General features: G+C 50.1%; 2 protein-coding genes across 2 annotated transcripts in view; one reads left to right on the forward strand and one right to left on the reverse strand.

Moving 5' to 3' along the window:
* Nucleotides 1–18087, forward strand: part of LOC126539132 (TBC1 domain family member 2B-like) — a 176233-nt gene that overhangs the window by 48993 nt on the left and 109153 nt on the right. The gene's annotated exons all lie outside the window — the stretch shown is intronic.
* The window catches only part of LOC126539134 (uncharacterized), a 131049-nt gene that overhangs the window by 10629 nt on the left and 102333 nt on the right, over nt 1–18087 (reverse strand). The window lies entirely within an intron of this gene.

An 18087-nucleotide genomic window follows, 5' to 3' on the forward strand; every position in this document is an offset into this window, starting at 1 on the left:
AAACATGAGATAAGCGTCATATTCGTCATAAAGGAAAAGTGAGGTTGAAGCCGGAAACAAAGACTGTGCGCTGGGCGGAGCCAAATCAGCAACCTGCGCATGACGCGTACGATGATCTGCCAATAAGGCTACGGCGACAGCTATTCCTATCTCCATTTTCTTGCGTATTCGTGTTGCGGGTACTAAAAATAACTGGTGACGATGATTATGATTATTATCATTATTGACATCACCTTCGCAACGGGGTGGCGACAAATAGTCATCAAGCCTGCTTCAGCTATTCAGCTGTTATATACATACATAGCAGTCTAGCATTTTGCCTATCTTGTTATTTCTCTCGTGATTAACTTTCATCTCTATATCGTACAGTTACATATGTCTTTAACGGCTCCGGTTTCATCGATCTCTTTCCTGCTTTTCTTCTTGCTGATCTCGACTGGCGACCAATTAATGCTGCCATCCGCTTTGAATCCCAGCGCTTCTGAAATGTGGGCGTTACCTACACTTATTACAAGCAAAATAAATATATTTGAACAGCATTACGGTGTGCTGAGTCATCTCCGGACTTTTGATGCAGCAGACACGCGCCTCATCCTTGCAAATATTTGCACCGGTATGCTTTTCTTTTTAAGCTTTTTTTCGCTCAGGCAGCCAGCTCGGGCCTCAAGTGACAAGGTACTCATTTCTTGCAGTATTTGTAAATCGTGTTAGTGTCAGACAGTGCCACTCACGACCGTGGCGGCGAACACGGTTACGAGTGGCTCTGGCTAACACTCCCATGGCTATAGGTTTAAAGCATGCATACAAATACCCAAGAAGAAATTGAACTAAAAAAAAAATCTAGGCAACTTTCCAGGCGGCTTGGCGGAAAGGACCAGTCCAGATCCGCCAATAGTTGAAAAGAATAACTCCGCCTAGCTTTCTGGAACACAACCTAAACCGCGAAGTACGGCTATAAAGGATTTAGAAGCCCTGATTTCGGCAATTTCCGTGAGTTACAACGTTATTATTAAAAGATCTATCGACAAACGCTTCCGCCGACAGCTTTTCTCTTTATTTTTTATTTTTTCTCCGCGGAGAAATCGCGGCGCGGCTGTGGCGAAAGAAAAAAAAAAGTGCAACGTCATCAAAAGATCCGGCACTACGACGACGCCGAACGAACCAATCATCTTGATTGATCTGGTGAGCCGCGGTAATGCGCCATACGTAGACGTATAGCAGTAACGGCTATATATAGATCAACAGGGAACGAAACGGTGAAAAGTGCTAGAGAACCACCGTGGAAATTTTAGTTCGATATCTTCACTGCTACGCCTCGGCCTTTTCCTTTTGTGTTACTGCATGCTCGAAGACTTGTTTTTTCCATTTGCCTTGTTTACCGCTACCTTCCCGGGCTAAAACACAAGCACGCGTCGATCCCAGCACGTTCGACGACACGCAAGGGCTTAAGAAACGAAACAATGAACGGCGCCCGCACGATCGCAATTGTTGAGATCAACAACCAAAAAACAAGACTGCCGCGCAGCACGTACTGATGCCCTTGTGGCGTGGTTGGTCTGTATACGACCATTACTCTGCTTAGGGCTCGTTTATTATCGTCTGCTTTTTTCCTTATACTTCTGCTTCTTCGGCCTTACTTACCTTCTGCTTCTTGGGCCTTACTTGCCTTCTGCTTTTTTGGTCTTTACATATCGCCTTCCATTTTTTTTTTTATTTTTCGGCATCCTGACCTTGCCTTAAGTAGAGGAGATATAGCCAAGCACGCGCGCACATATCTGGTGGTGCGCCTTCGCCCGGAACTAGTTTTATGCTCGACGGTGTTTTGTTTTCCGAGCACGCGAAGGGCAAACAAGAACAAGAAAAAAAGAAAGAAGGAGCGAAACCTTTGACCCCTCACCCCTTTTTTAGCCGCCAACGCACACAAACACACAGGCGGCATCGTTTCCCGCAACAGCTTGCAGCGAAATCAGTTTCCCGTCGATGGAACCGGTGCAACCGCCCGTCAAAGTAAGCGAACGCGGATGTGGAAGGAAAACAAACAAGGCAGTGTTTCGCCAACCGAAGAGAGGTCGTCGCCAAATCGCAACGAAATCGCGGCGAAAGGCGAGAAGCGAGGCACGAGCGACAAAATGGGAAATGAGGAGGAAGTAAAAAAAAGAAGGAAAAATAAGCAAAAAAAAGGACTGCAGCACAATTTCTCTGTGACGATCTTTCCATTAGTGCGTGCGTTGCAGCACAAGTCTACCACGTATACAGCAGCCAAAATTTGTTCGTTTGTTTTTTCGGGCGTACGCAGTTGATATGGCCCTCACGACGGCGAACGGCACAGATTGCCGCTGCTCGCGAATCGATTGCTCGGAGCGTTCGCGTCAAGTTAAACGCACAGTCACCGTCATACTTAACCCAAACACGCCGTGTAAGCGCCTTTCTCCTGCGGATGGTTCCGCGGGTTTCCTTTCGAGGTGCCTTGAATTGTGCTAGTTTAATGCGTATTACTTCCAAAGCATTCGCTGTGTGCTTGTTGCAGCACGCGTTTGTTAAAGTTTCAAAGCTTTGTCAGTAATGCGCAGGCCGGTTTACTGCAGACCGCTGCAGAAGTCGGGCCGTATTAAGCCTTTGGGAGTGCGGCGGTCATGACCACCGCACTCCCATGAAGGCGTCTGCCATACACAATTCCAGCAGTGCACTGCCGGGAATCGAACCTTCGACGTGGCGTGCTCGGCAGCGGAACGTCGTAACCACTGCAGCGGGTCGACTTAAATTACCACGACGAGTTTCCCTTAGTTATAAGAGCGATGTTGATTTCGGTCAACAGTTGAATGGTCGGTACTCACGTAACCTGTGACGTCGCGTAATTTAATTTGACTGCAACGGAGCAAAAGTGGTGGGCAAACAGCCTACTTTGATCCATCCATCCATCCATCCATCCATCCATCCATCCATCCATCCATCCACACACACACACACACACACACACACACACACACACACACACACACACACACACACACACACACACACACACACACACACACACACACACACACACACACACACACACACACACACACACACACACACACACACACACACACACACACACACACACACACACACACACACACGTGCCCCCCTTGGCGTCCCGGTTAATAATACGATAGTGCGTACACGATATCCGAACTCTATTTCGCAGATCTCTGTCGACTCAGCGCGTCTGTATTGCGCATGCTTTGTTGCTAGGTGAGGCGATTAGATATCTAGGGTGCCTCGGTGCGCTCCCTATCCCCCGCGCCGCACCGCAACCTAGTCATATTCAACCTGAGTGGAAGAGACGATACCGCGTGCCATGGCGGTTTCTCTGGAGTGTGAGTGTATAGGGTGGCTTGCGTCCGACTGGAACAGACGATAACGTGGCGGTGCCATGAAGTTGTGCGAGTGCCTGCGTGCGTGTCTAGAAGGATCGGGGAAGGAAGGACTCTCCCAGTGATGGCGAATCGGTGCGCATTGTGTGACTGTGAGAAGGGGGGGGGGGGGGTGAGCTCCCGTCGGAGGAACCTCAATCACAGCTATCTCGTCCGAGCCAGCCGAGGAGACGTCCTGAGGAGCTCCGATTACGAGACTCCGCAGTGCGGTCCTGTAAACACGGCGCCGAGCCAGACGCCGGCGGAAGCCGTTCCGGCGCCTCAGGAGAGATGCATGCACACACAAACACATGCACGCGCGCGCATGTGGTTGCAAGAGGATCGTGGCGGCCTGAGGCGACGCTGATGCCGATGCACCCGCGTGTGACGCCATTGAGGTCGTCGTTTCAAGGTGACGCGCGCACCGAACGCGTCGAATCGCCGCCGGATCACGTGCGTACATATATATGCGCGCGCGGCGCCGTGTATATGTGAGCGTGTCGCCTATGCAAATCGAGCGCGTGAATCATGTACGCAGCAATCTGAGTTGCTCCTGGCAAGCGTGACAGACAACTCGCCGCCGTAGCTCTGTGGGTATACGGCGTCGCGCTGATGAGCACGAAGTCGCGGGCTCGATTTCCGACTTTTCGATGGCGGCGGCATGCAAAAAAAAAAAAAAAAATAAATAAAGGTCAAAAATATTTCGGACCCCTCCACTGCGGCGTTCTGCATGATCTTCTGTGCAGTTTAGAGACGTTAAGCTCAACGATTACAGGACGACAGGCATGACGTTGTGCGATGTTTGAAGCGACGTGTGCTCCTAGAAGGCAGATGACTAGCTGTTCTTAACTGATCGCCCTCATTTACATGGATGCGAATAGCAATTAGACTGGTGGCACGCAAATATACTCCCAAAACTCTTATTCGAGATGGTGCGGGAACGTCAGGCCAGCGTACGAAGTCGCAGTGAGCGTTTTGCTATTTAAGAAAATTGATAGTCGCAACTTTGATTTCGCAACTCAATACAACTGTTCGGGCTTCCTGTAACTTCCTAAAAATCCTTAATGTGGTCTGTGAACCTGACGGATGCTGTAGTGGAGAGCTCGGGCTTGGATTTGGATTTGCACCACCGAGGTTTTTTTTTATTGATTAATTTCATCACCCCGATGGTCCCCGAAATCTGCCCAAAGCGAAACTGAGCGACCGGAAGAGACCAAGAGAGATATATTGTCTCACAGTTTATTCAAACTTTGCTATTTTGCTAGCCGGCTTCAGATATGTGTGTTACCTGTGGCGTAAGATCCATCACGCTTGTTAAAAGGAAGTCGGTCCTATAAAAGAACACCTATAATGTACCTGCGCTAAAAGAAAATAAGGACGCGACGGCTTTGTTATTAAATTTCTGCCTCTAGAAGCTGTGGTTCTGCTACCTGAAACACGCTGCACCTTAAGAGCCACGTCACATAAATATCGCTCTCCAAACGTACACGCCACCGACTCGCCAACGGTCCGCATCGCACCCTGAAGAGAGAGAGAGAGAGAGAGAGAGAGAGAGAGAGAGAGAGAGGGAGAGAGAGAGAGAGAGGATTGCGCGGTGCATCAGGATCGAACCCAGATTTATAGAGTACACCGTAACGGGGTCACCGCGGAGCGTGGGCGCGCGCTCACCGTCTCTAGCTGTCTCCGAGGGTCTCAGACCGTGGCCCGCCAAGAACTCTCGGAGCGCAACGGCGAAGGGCAGAACCCCGGGTGGAGAGTGGTTTTGGGAGAGAAGGACACAGAAGTGCGAAAGCCCGCGTGGTGTCTGCAGGGAAAGTCCGTTTGCCTTTGTTGTTGTCCATCCTCTCCGGGATCAGCCATTTCGCGGTGCCCGTGTGAAGGAAATAAAATAAGGAGGACGAGAAGATGGCGCGCGAGATGCCGCCAACATCTCCGGGCTCTTTCTCTCCGCGCTCCCTTGCAGCGTCGAGCCAACAAGATCTCGTCGTTGTTGCCGTCCGTTATAACGCGCAGCGCAAACACACACAGAGAGAGAGAGAGACAAAATAGACACACGTGCACACAACGCACACGCCTCGCTGTGTGCGCAGACACACAAAGAAGCGGTTCGCGGTGCCGCCGGGACGAGATTTCTTTCTCCTCCCCCCATTCTCCGGTAAATAAAGCGAGAGAGGAGAACAGAGTCAACAAACGTTTCCGTTTCGTATACTATGCAGTGCACAGAAGACGGCGGGCCTAGCGGGGCACCGCCGGTGTGCGTGCGCGTGCGTGCTGGCGAGGGGGGGGGGGGCAGTATAGCGACCGCGGCGGCTTCTTTGACAGTACGTATAAAGCAACGAAAGCCAGGTCCCGCGCCTGTTATTGATTTCGGATGCAGCCTCAGCCGCGCGCGCGCGCGCGATCTCCCTCTTGCAGCGACTGCCTTTGCCGGTGTACGTAGCGATACGTAGCAGCTGTATATAGTATAAGAAGCGCGGTGGATCTGTTATAGAGCTGGTGGCCAAGGTGGTGGCGGCGTCAGAGTACGCGGCGGTTGGTCGGCTCTTCCTGTAATCTTTCTATACGTCCCGCCGCGCATTGCGAAGAGGAGAGGGTGTCGAGAATGACCGCAAAAAAAAAAAAAAAAAGAACGCTCAATCCGCTCCACTTCCCGCTCCACTCTTCGCTCCACTCTCCCGCGTCGCGTTTCCGCCTTGCTCCCAACTTCGCCGTTCGCTTCGCTCTCGGCATCGGTCCTTTTCTTCTTCTCCAGACTCCCTTTTTCCAGGGTTTCTCTTTCTAATTCTTTATCTTTACGCTATGGCGCATCGTATGTAGAGGCCTCTGTTTCTTTCGGAATGTCGAGCCTGCATTTATCAAGGCTTCTTCTCTCTCCGCGAACGCTGCAGAACACAAAAGACGAAAAGGCAAGGGTGAAAGAAGAAGATCAGGAAGCTGCTCGGGAGAAAACCGCCGGCTTAAAGGAAACAACGCTCGATTGAAGGAACGGCCTCGCCGCACACAAACCAAGAAAAAAAAATGGGAAGAGTAGAGAGCAAGGGAGGGGGGGGGCGGCATAAAACATACACAGAGCCTAAAACTGATTTAAAAAATGAGAGAGAAAAAAAAGGGGGATAGGCGGTGTCGTTCCTTTATTTGTTTCTCCGATAGGCGCAGGCATCTCTGTGTCCTCGCAGAGGCAGCCCTGGGAGGACTCGCTTAGAAAGCCGCCACCGCTTTTCCTTTTCCTCTCTCGCGCATTTGTTTCGTTTTGCTGTTTCTAGGGTTTCGATATCTTAGTGATATTTGCCTTTTTCCCGTCGTTAGTCGCCTTGCTGGCGGTTTTCCAGAGCCGCGCACGCGTCTTGGAACGCACTGCACATAAGCGGTGCGGCGGAAAAAAAAAAAAAAGAAAGAAAATGAGAACGCCCCCGCGACACAACCGAGGCAACCGCGGGCATGCATTGCTATAGCTAAGCTATACAGGCATCCGGCACTGCCGTTTCGCGGTCGTCATATCTCGATGGCGTTCCGCGCCTGGTTTTCGGGGGGTGCCCCCTCCCCCATGCACTTGGCTCGCTTTCGTTTAAAGTTTCGAGAATGCATCTTTGTTCAATGCGGAACGGGCGTACCGCGAACCCGCTTATGCGAAAAAAAGAAAGCTTGCGGAGCGATGAATACGTGACATCGAGAAAAAAAAGAAAAAAAGGAAAGGAAGAAAATGAGGAAAGGAAGAAAAAGAGGAAAGGAAGAAAAAGAGGAAAAGAAGAAAAAGAGAAACGGCCGATGGAAAGCGCGTGCCTGGAGAGCGCGGTCTTTTCGTTAATATAAATCATTTGCTGCTGTTCTGTCATGTATGTTTGCATGCAATACTTCACCACCACCCCTCCCGCCTTCACACACACACAGATACACGTCTTTCGGTTGTGGGATTTCTTTAAAGGCTCTTATCATTACTGATGAGGCGAGGGACTGCGCATGCGCACACACGATTGCGGTAATGCAGGAACAAAGCTCGGTTGTTTCGGCCTGCGACGGCGTCGTCGGTCGTCTTCATTATTTCTAGCGCCTTCTATCGATCGTCGTTTACGTCGTGTTATATATGTATCGCTTACTGGAGAATCTGTCGATCTTCATTAGGCCGCCATTACGCCAGCCCGATCAAGGTCTCAAGGTGAGAAGAGTCACTCAGTGTTGCTGTGAATATTGGTAGCAGAAGTTTGGCTCTGTTCATTAACACACGGTTTTATTTAGAACACAGGTTTTGCATATCCACGTATGTTGTACGTTCACAATGTCGACGACTTGTCTGAGGATATCGGTCCCCAGTGGACACATTGTTTAAAACAGCGATACAGTGACCATATATATCTCTGTTCTGACCTGGGGCCTGTTATAACCGAATTATTATGTTCACCATGAAATATATACAAACTACCAGTTTCCTTTTTTTTTTTCATTTTTTTTTTTCAAATCGTGCCAGAGCCAAAATCTTCGCCGACCGTGCACAGCAGCTATATTTCTGCTTAGTATTCTGACTTTCTTTGCATCAACATTTGTTTAGTAAAGCGAGCACATTTCCCTAGGGTATGTATATGGGTCTGTTGGCATGCCATAAGTATGTACAGAGTTGCGCAACTCTGTGCATACGAGTACAAATTTGTTTACTTGTTTCCAAACAAGCTGATTCAACTCGTGTCCAAATAGACGTTTGTTTTCCAAAAAGGAAGAAAAAAAAAACGTTCAGCAACGGTCAGTAGCAATTATTCGCAGTAATCAATCTTTTTCAACTTCGAATTTCCCGTCCGAGCAGCCTCCGTTAGTCAATCCGTGCGACTTGGACTATTCGTCATATCTTGCTGGTGAAGCAGCGCACTGACACGGACACAGTGAAGACACAAGCAGCGAGTGTCGTCTTTTCTTGTGTGTCTTCACTGTGTCCGTGTCAGTGTGCTGCTTCACCAGCAAGGTATGATGATTAATCACCAACTAGCCCAACTTTCCACATTATTGGACTATTCAGTTCGCGCAACTTGAACGATTCGTTCCACACAGCTGTCTTTTCTTCTTAATCTATTGATTTGTTTAACGCACTCCGCACGTGTCCACAAACCCGACACGACTTGCGCCGCCTTCACGCTGGAGTATACCTTTGGAGCATCACGAAGTCCAACGCCAGCCTATATGACAGACATCGCTCAACAATCTCGATCCCGAAGACCGTCGATCTCACGGGATAGGCGAATTTTCATGACCGGCACGCGAGCTAAGCAGCCCACTCGTATAGATGGCCTATATACGTTCCCCATACGCATTCATTCCGTCACACACACACACACACACACACACACACACACACACACACACACACACACACACACACACACACACGCACACACACACGCACGCACACGCACACACACACACACACACACACACACACACACTCACATACACACTCACACTCACACTCATACTCACACACACTCATACTCTCACACACACACACACACACACACACACACACACACACACACACACACACACACACACACACACACACACACACACACACACACACACACACACACACACACACACACACACACACACACACACACACACACTCACTCACTCACTCACTCACTCACTCACTCGGTTTGCCGCGGTCTCCTTTTAACTTTCCGTCGACACAGGAGAGAACGTCGAACGCACATAAGCGCCTCCGCCACGAATGACTCGAGTGTTGTACGATCACAAGCCGATGAATCATCGGATTAGTTCGTGCCTCCCCGGGCTGGCTGTTAGGGCAGCAGGCTTATCCCGCTGATCCATATATATATACCCCCCACTTCACGATCCGCGACGAGTTCGAGAAGCGAACATGGGAACATAAAACATGGGAGCGGAGAAATCGTTTTGCTCGCCAGCCACTGCACCGAATTTGGTTATGTGTGTTGCATTTAAAAGACGTTAAATATGTAGTGACAGCATAGGATGAGAACTTTTAATGTATTCTGTCAATCTTTGCCGAAAATTGCGAACATAAAAAAAGGCCACTCTATCAAGTTTAAAACTCAGCAATGAAAAAAAAAAAAGAAAACGATATCGCAATTTTTTAAACGGCACCTATTAAGTCACCTAAAGCGGACAAAATTTACGTGCTATACACCACTCTGTAATAAACTAGAGTGATTTGTGAGAGTTCTCGAAAAACAGTAGCAAGCATTGCAACAATTCATACATTGTAACAATGAAGATGAAACAACTTATGTAAGCTGTAAACTCCTGCATCAAATTTGCGCGTTTTATATGCTTAGCTGCAGTTTACAGAACTGAGATATCTGTTTTTTGGTGACAAGTTATGGTTTGTAAGCTTCCTGCCTCAACGAGTGGTTCTTGCGATTTGCGCGTGTTCGAATATGGAAATCAAAGTTGGCCCCTAGATAAAACTAAGATGCACGAAGCGGTCCTGCAGTAAACGTGGGAGCGCAGCTTTCTGAAGTTACGCGGAAAGTGAATGCGTAACGCAAACGTTTGCTTCGCTAGTAAGCATAATTTTTCTTTTTTTGCCGCCAAATAAACGCAAATAGAATTCCGAAAGAAATACTCTGACAGTCTAAACAAACTTAGCGCTACTGTCCTGAATATCTGTCCGGAATGACGCTCGAGGTGCGGCTCACGCGGCAAGCTCCGAATGCTGGCCACGCTGTCCTGCAGCGTTTGCACAGGCGCTGCATCGAACTTTGGCAATGTAGACCGCGGCCGCCTTTCCCTCCGTATCCACGAAAGCAGCACTGCAGCGTTCCGAACGAAAAATAATATCGAAGCGCCGATGTTGCAACAACAACCGAGTGCTCGCGTAAAAGCGACTTCAGAAAGAAAGTTTAACGCCGTCTGAGCCCACTGGTGTCGTCACACATGAGGCATGACTTTCTCCCTTTTTTTTAGTTGCGTGCAGTTGATCTATCCCTTCAACAATGTGATACACCAATCAAAGCTGTTATGAGAAAAGCCAATGGGAGAGCGAAAAGAAGAAAGACACAAAGAATGTATTTAAGCAAGAAGAGCACCGGATTGCACGACTATTATGCCGTCTTGTATTCAGACTGCGAGAGCCTTCGATTCGAGAAATATAATCGCAACAGTGACTTTATAGGAAATATTAAAAGTAGCGTCCCCACCGGCGGTATTGCATGCCCTGAAACCGCACTCCCCGCTGATATTTTTTTATATATTATTATATACAGTTTTAAGTTTTTTTTGTACGCCCTGCCGATAGCGTCCCGTAACACTGAGGTCCCCGTTTCTGAAACTTGCATGTTGAACCCGAGATACCGCAGCAGCAGGACATATCTGAAAAAATATTCGCCGACGATTACGATACCCCCCCCCCCCCCCCCCCTAGTGCGAAATTTGAGGCCAGCTATATAAGTGTCTTCATTTCGCGATATATTGGCTGACGCGGGTAAGCTGTCTCGTGCGGCATGCTGCAAACGGAGCGAACTATGACGCGTCTTTCTCGCTAATCGGGAGATCGCGAGAAGCAGCGCGTAGGTGACGCGTGGGCGCGATTCACACAGCAGTAGCCGCCGCAGACAGACGTCCCAGACGACGCGCGCGCTACTCTGGCGCCATCTCGTAGCCATCGTCGCCGCAGAGCCCGTCTTGCGCGGCGCTGCGCTTTTCTTTTCACGCTTTCGCCATACCCTCCTCCTTCGCTTTCCGTCTCATCCTTCCGCTGCACCCTCCTCCTCCGCTTTCTTCCTCGCGCTTTTTTTTTTCGCTCTCGCCGCTTTTTTCATAGCCCGCTGCGCTCCGCGTTCGCACTTTCATCCACTACGCTCGTTAGTTCAGGTTACGCCGCCGCTCGCCGCAGGAACGGGCGCCTAACAGCTGCGCTCTAAAATCCGAGGACACCTAGGCACTTCTTAAGAATTGTAAATGCGAAAGAATCAATGTCCAATTGAACGCCGCTGCGCACTCCAAGTTATCAACTTCTCGCGGGCAAGCGAGCGCTTGGGGACTCTTGGCGCGTTTTGATTCGGCCTTATCGAGGCGCAATTATAACACACGCGAAAGCAGCAGTTGACTCCACTCACGCCACACCTGGCTCGCTAATGCGGCAGCAGGCGTACCCTTTCGCCCACTCTGCTCCGTCCAGGCGCGTTCGTGCCGTGGCGTCGCAATCAAAGGGAATTTGCATGCCGTTTCGCTGCTCCAGACGACAGATCGACGCCGGCTTTTTCGCTCAATGAGCCATTTCACCATTTTGCATCGGAACATCGTAATTAGATGTTTTAGATATTTTTGGCCTTTAAACACACACACACGCACGATCTAAGGCTATATAGTCTCTGGAAAACTACAAAGGCTACACGTATACGTGTGACAGTTTGTTTACGGGAGCGTCGGTTTGCGAGTGTTCTGTCGACCGACTGCACGACCGGCTCGATCGATGGGACGGAACATGGCTGCAGCGCGTTACGTCACTGCACACAACTAGGGAGGCGTCGCGTACGCAGCGTGCTCGCAAAGCCGAGGGGATCAGCGGCCGACGCGCGGTTTTGCCCGCGCTTCCGGCGAAGTCCGAGGCCCTTCGTCACCGATATTTCCTCTTTAATCCGCGCCGGCTTTCCGAGGCTCGGAACACTCGAGAGCACGGGTCAACTCCGGCTGTAATCCGTCCAATTCGATCTCGGCGTGGTGCAACAACGCAGCGCAGCCTCCTATCTCTCTGACGCGAGGTTTAGCGAGACAAACGCCCCCGCAGGGTCCACAGAACTCGTATATATAAGACGGTGACGCAAGGTTTTCGAAGGACGACGCAGAGACGAAGGGCGTGGTCCACGGGACGGACAGCTCGCCGCTCCTCGCAGCTGTCCAAACAGCCGGCAGACAGTCTTAGCCGTTTATGGGACGCTTATGGGACATAGGAATATTTAGTTAAGCTATATGAGCAACGATGTGTACGTGTGCTGCTATAGCATAAGAAAAAAGCGCCACATCTACCGCGAACCAAGATAGGAGAGCTACTTGCGAATCATTGCATCATTGCATCATTGCCCCCCCCCCCTCTTATTATCTTTGCAATAACAGGTACAGCTCGTTTAAATTTTGAGACCAAAACATGCACGAAACCTTTTTACCCATCATCTCTTCTCCTGAGCACGTGCTATTAATTCTGGTGAAACGAAAGATGCAGCAACAGCCGCTGCTGATGCGTTGCCCTTCTCCCGCACAATATAAACTAGCGCGCCCGCTATAAAGCGAACGCACAATATTCCTTTTTTTTTCCTTCTTCGTTTTGTAGAAGCACATTCTGAAAGTCCATAAGCTAGCAATCATCCGAAGGTGCCCGCATTCACCGTCCCCGTATATAGCCGTCGCCTCGGCACTCCTGTTTCGACGACTCGAAATTGCCGCATATAAGCAAGAAAAATGGTCCAGCCGCCTAGCCGTAAAACAAGGAGCTGAACTGCGGTCGAAGTAATGCACACCGCCCACGGGTACCCTTCGCCGAAAATGCACTCTCGGCGGGCCGCCGCGATATCGGGGAGCATCAAAGGCAGCCAACCGTAAGCGCGCAGCCACGGAACGAGGGACCTCACGTAGACGTGAAAGGATGCGTGGAAACAATATGAAATAGAGCGGCGGAAACGGCAGGCAAGAGAAGAATAAGTCTAGACGAGGGGGGCTTTCTTTACGTAACACTGCCTTCGTAAAACGCTGCAGTATTGTGAAGGCTACAGGGTTATGTGCTCGTGAGCGAGCGTGTATGTCGTTATCGTACTCTCCTCCGGCGGCGAGTTCGTCTGCTGTCCGAGACCGGTCCGTCGTATCTCCGCGATGCTAAGCAGACGGCAAAAAAAAAAAAAAGTGCATTGTGTCTCTTAGTCATTGCTTATGGCGAAATGTGCTGTTCGACATCGACGCAGCTTCTTGCCGCTCCGCGACAACGCATTTGCCGCCCGTGTGAATCCGAAGAGTCCTACTGCAAAACGGTGGCGAAATTTTGCGGTGAATTGACAGAATCAACGCCTTGTTCTCGCACGCGGAGCTACTTAACACAGCCGGTAGACGGTACGTAAGTCGCTATATATTGCCGCTCTACAAAGTCATTCATGCCATATGAACGTGGGCCCCATTTCCCCATCCCAGACTGATGAAGTTTGCCATTTCAATGGTTTCGATTAGTTTTGGCATCTCTGTAATTGTGCACCAAAGGTGACGCCTGACGACGGAAGGATGCGGATTAATTTCGACCACGTCGGTTTATTCGGAGAGATCGCCGCGGAACTCTCGTTAGCATAAACACGTTTTCATTTCCTTATTTTTTTTTTGTCCCCAGTCTCATTGCTAACGTCACGTGACCTTCGGGGTCCGGAATCGGATGGGCGACTAGTTGCCCGGTCAGAAAGAAGACAACCGCTCGGCGCTACTTTCTCACGCGCACGACAGTTCACCTACGCACCTGTCCCGCGCCTGTCTCCACGCCTTTAGCGTCGCTGCACGGATTCAGCGAGATAAAGAACTATCGGAGCGGCGCGGTGTATGCATGATGATGCGAGGCTCGTTTCTACGGAAATAGGTGCGACGTGATCGGAATACGAGACCGCGCGGCAACCAGACGGCGGTTGGCGGATGGATACCTTATATCACGGGGCGCACCTCACAGCGCCGCACTCGCCGCCGAGTACAAGCGGTATTATATAGGAGTGCGATATCGAGAATGCCGGTATTGCGACACGCTCCTCTTTCTCAGTGTGTCCTTTTGTGTTGTGTGTCTGCGGCGTCGCCTTGTTTCCGCGGTGGCCGCGTGTGAACGCGGGGAATTTCGCCAGTATGTAGATCAGATAGGCAGGCTCCTCGGCGGTGGGTGTTTCGCTGGCTCGCTTTTGCACACGGCTCGGGAAGAAAAAAGGGGTCTGTGCATGAGTGCTTGCGCATTCGCACGTGGCGTTGCACTTTGCCGCGTATAGGGGGAGCGCCGCGTTGCCACCGAGTTTGTTTACCCCCGTGTATAAGCGGGCGTGCGTGTGCGTGCGTGTGTGTGTGAAAATTTCGTTATCGTTGACGTCGTGGTCCCAAGAAGTAAGCAAACAGTATGTATAACAACCTGTGCCAGGCGAAAGCGTTATAGACTGCAGAAGTGCCGGCTGCAATCTCGTTGCGCACTTGCGTGCGCGTTCTGTGGTTTTATGACAGGGTCATTCGCTTTTTTTTTTTTTTTTTTTTGTCAAGCCCTTCTGTAAATTCGGAGCGTGGAGAGGCTTACTTCTTAACTGCACGCGCCGCAAAATAGAGCGTTGCACCGCGCGGAAGCGTTGTTACAGCGCTTACGTCACGACTTTCTTCAACGGCACGTCGTTCCATACTCGATGCCGTGTGCTGTTCTCACTATATGTGCTACCCAGACTATGTCATTTCGGAATCGCAAAGGTACAGCGAGATAAGGACAAGCTTTTTCGGAAGCGTGCAGGACGAGCGGAAGGCGTGAAGAGGTCTGTTCGCGACGGCGGAGTGATACACTGATTCCGGCCCTGGCGTGTGTATACCCTCTCGCCAAGTCTGAATGCGCCAGACACCCGCTGTCTCGCGTATTTCGAAACGTGACGATGACACAGCGCTCGGGATCTCGGGCTCCACCGTGGCGTAATCTCCCCATGCTTCAATGTCTCGGTCACTGGCGGAGTGCGACACTGCGGGCGGTCGTGCGGGTGGCTGCCCGCGCATGCGCAGTACAGACGATTGCAAATCTTGCCTCTGCGTCGCCGCAACGCGACCCGCAATTTTGACACACACACACACACACACACACACACACACACACACACACACACACACACACACACACACACACACACACACACACACACACACACACACACACACACACACACACACACACACACACACACACACACACACACACACACACATATTGGATGCATCTTCCCAACACTGCCGTATGCAGTTCAGATTGAAACACATCTGCTGCCGCCGCGCCGGAAATGACGAAAGCGGCGTCGCTGAGACGCGTGTTGTTGTGTGCCAGTGGGAAACGCGTATATCCTGGTTTCCTTTGAACGAGGAGCTATCGGCCGGTTCTCAGCTTCTATATTCGTCCTTTTGAACCGCACCGCGCGTATCGGCGTAGCGTATGAGGAACACCTGAATACAGACGCTCGTTCATCTTTATTTGTGTATATATGTATACTGCGGCTGAAACGCGCTGTGCGGTTCGGGCCCATATATGGAACCACGCTCGTATAGACAGCTCTCTATATGAAGAGCTATATGGATTTTCATACGGTCAGCCCCAACCGCCCACAACACCTTTGCACGCTGCTTTTGTTTCTCTCTGCTTACGTGTCGGAATGTACGAACCACATACACCTTCTTCTGATAGTCCCCTTTCCCACCTTTCTTTCCTTGATGTTCCCTTTTACTTCCCCTTTTTGATCTGTATACTATTTTGCCATCCGCATTTTTTCTTCTTCTGATACTGCGCATTTGTCCTGTGTATACATGCATTAGAGATTTTTTTTTTTTTACTTCGAGAAGGGATCGCTTCGTTGCGATGCGCATATCTCAGCGTCGGTCAAGCTTCGGTTTTTGTTTTTTTTTCTCGGAAGCGGTGATAAATGCGTCACGCCGCGTATATGGGAGGCAAAATTAGAATGAACGAACCGAGACTGACGTCGGCGTTGCCGACGGACAGAGCGTATCTCTCAAAGTCCCCGCGACCTATTGCTGCGGGCAAGGACTAAAATTTATCACGCGTGCGTATATACACGCATATAGATAAGACAGAAGAGCCGTGGCAACTCCGCGCAGAAGGCGAGAAAGAAAAAACGAGGGAGGAGAAGACAGAAATCGATGGCGTCTTATTTCGTGCAGCGGCAAATGCGGGAATATGGCCGCAGTGCTCTATACTGTAGTTGACCGTGGACGGCACGAGCATCGATGGCTAATAACGATTTACAGGCATCTTATTAGACGCACGATTGTTGCACGCTAGCCGCCAATGACTTCAGAGACGACGCCGTTTCAACTTCGCTATAGCGTTCTGAGGCAAAAAGCGCAGTTTCGGTAACGAGGTGTATACACCATGCGCGACTTCTGGTGCTGTCGATCGATGCATGCAACGTGTTATCGAAAACTCCCCAACGTAAGAAAAAATTGAGAGAGGCCACTTATCGACACCCACAACCATTAAATTTTCTTACCTAGAACTGTAGGTAAAGATACATATCTACTAGTGAAGTATGCGTACGAAAATAATTTCTTCGTTTTGGTCACCGCAAGTCTTCTGAATGCGCACAAAACCGACACGCACATCGCGTCAATTCGCTTTGCTCGTGCACATGTGTTCCAACGCGACTATAGTGTCGTTGTGCGTTGGAGGGCTAATTGGAGATGGCAGGGAGAATTGTCCTATTAGGTCAAGGACGGTATTTAAGAAGTCTGTACGTGAACTATGAAATAAAAAATATTGACTCGCCATCCCGGCCCTACGAAAGTGGATGTACAGCGAAGCTGTTGACAACGACCACTACAACTGCTGAGGGGAGTATGCAATGGTTTATTGCTTTACAGTAATGGTAGTAATGATAACTTATAGTAATGGTAGTAGTAATTTTGGCAGCACGCTGCTCCTCTGGAGCCCGAACTATTCGTTTCCTACCCATAGCGGTGCTGCAACAATAATGAAATCAGTTGCTAGGTTAGTTAGGTTATATATGAATGGCTAGTGACGACACTCTTCACGTCGCAAACCGCCTTCGCGGCGGCCGCTTGCGCAACAGTAATCTTTACCGGGAAACGTAAGCGGGGAGCGCTCCGTGCTTCGTATTCTTATCATTGTTGTCGGGAGAGCCTTATTATCAATGATGTTGTACGGATGCTTGCTTTGTGGTTGTTCTATACTGAAACGAGTGCTGTGCTGTATGTTTTATGCTTACTGTAGGCTAACAGCGTCCCTGTAAAACACGCTGTATAAAAATTTGGGGGTGCTGAAGCGCTCGGGGAAATTACTGAATGCTTGCTTATCGGCGTATACAGCGCGTTATCTGTGCAAGTTGTCAGCGTCGTCTGCTTCTTTCCGCGACAGCAGACGCCAATGTCTGACGTGTCGACAGCAGACGACGCGCCGTTTCTCGTCTCTCTACTGACTCATGCAACGCTCAAATGTTTCAGCGAACGAGGACCGAGTGGCACTTTCCGACGCCGTCGTTTCAGCAAGCCGTATAAGAATATAACCTCAGTCTGATTTTTATATTTTTATTCGGTAAGGGGCGGCCGCTTCTCGGGTTTTACTGCATGCAGACGACGCGCGGGGTGACACGTCGCAGCGTTTTGCAGAGTTTCACAGCTGCCCGTCTGCGCTAAATGTTTATCTTATCGGCGTCAGCGATTCGCGCGCACCACACTGCGTCTGGAAGCATGTAAGAACGCTGGAATGTTTCTCATCACCATGCCGACACACGGTAGATAAAGAAATTACGGCAATGAACAGCAGCATCCGTCTTCCGGCAGGGTAACGCGATATATCGCCGTAGTGCAGACCGTCTATGGGCCATGAAAGATTTGCGGAATAGACCACCTTATGAAGAAAAACCAGGTATTTCGAAACTTTGCAGATAGAACTGCGATTGTCATTTTGGAATTAAAATCGTGCTTGCAAGCGCCGGGTGAATATTGC

Source organism: Dermacentor andersoni, chromosome 11 (assembly GCF_023375885.2).
Source record: "Dermacentor andersoni chromosome 11, qqDerAnde1_hic_scaffold, whole genome shotgun sequence".
In the NCBI taxonomy this organism is placed as follows: domain Eukaryota; kingdom Metazoa; phylum Arthropoda; class Arachnida; order Ixodida; family Ixodidae; genus Dermacentor; species Dermacentor andersoni.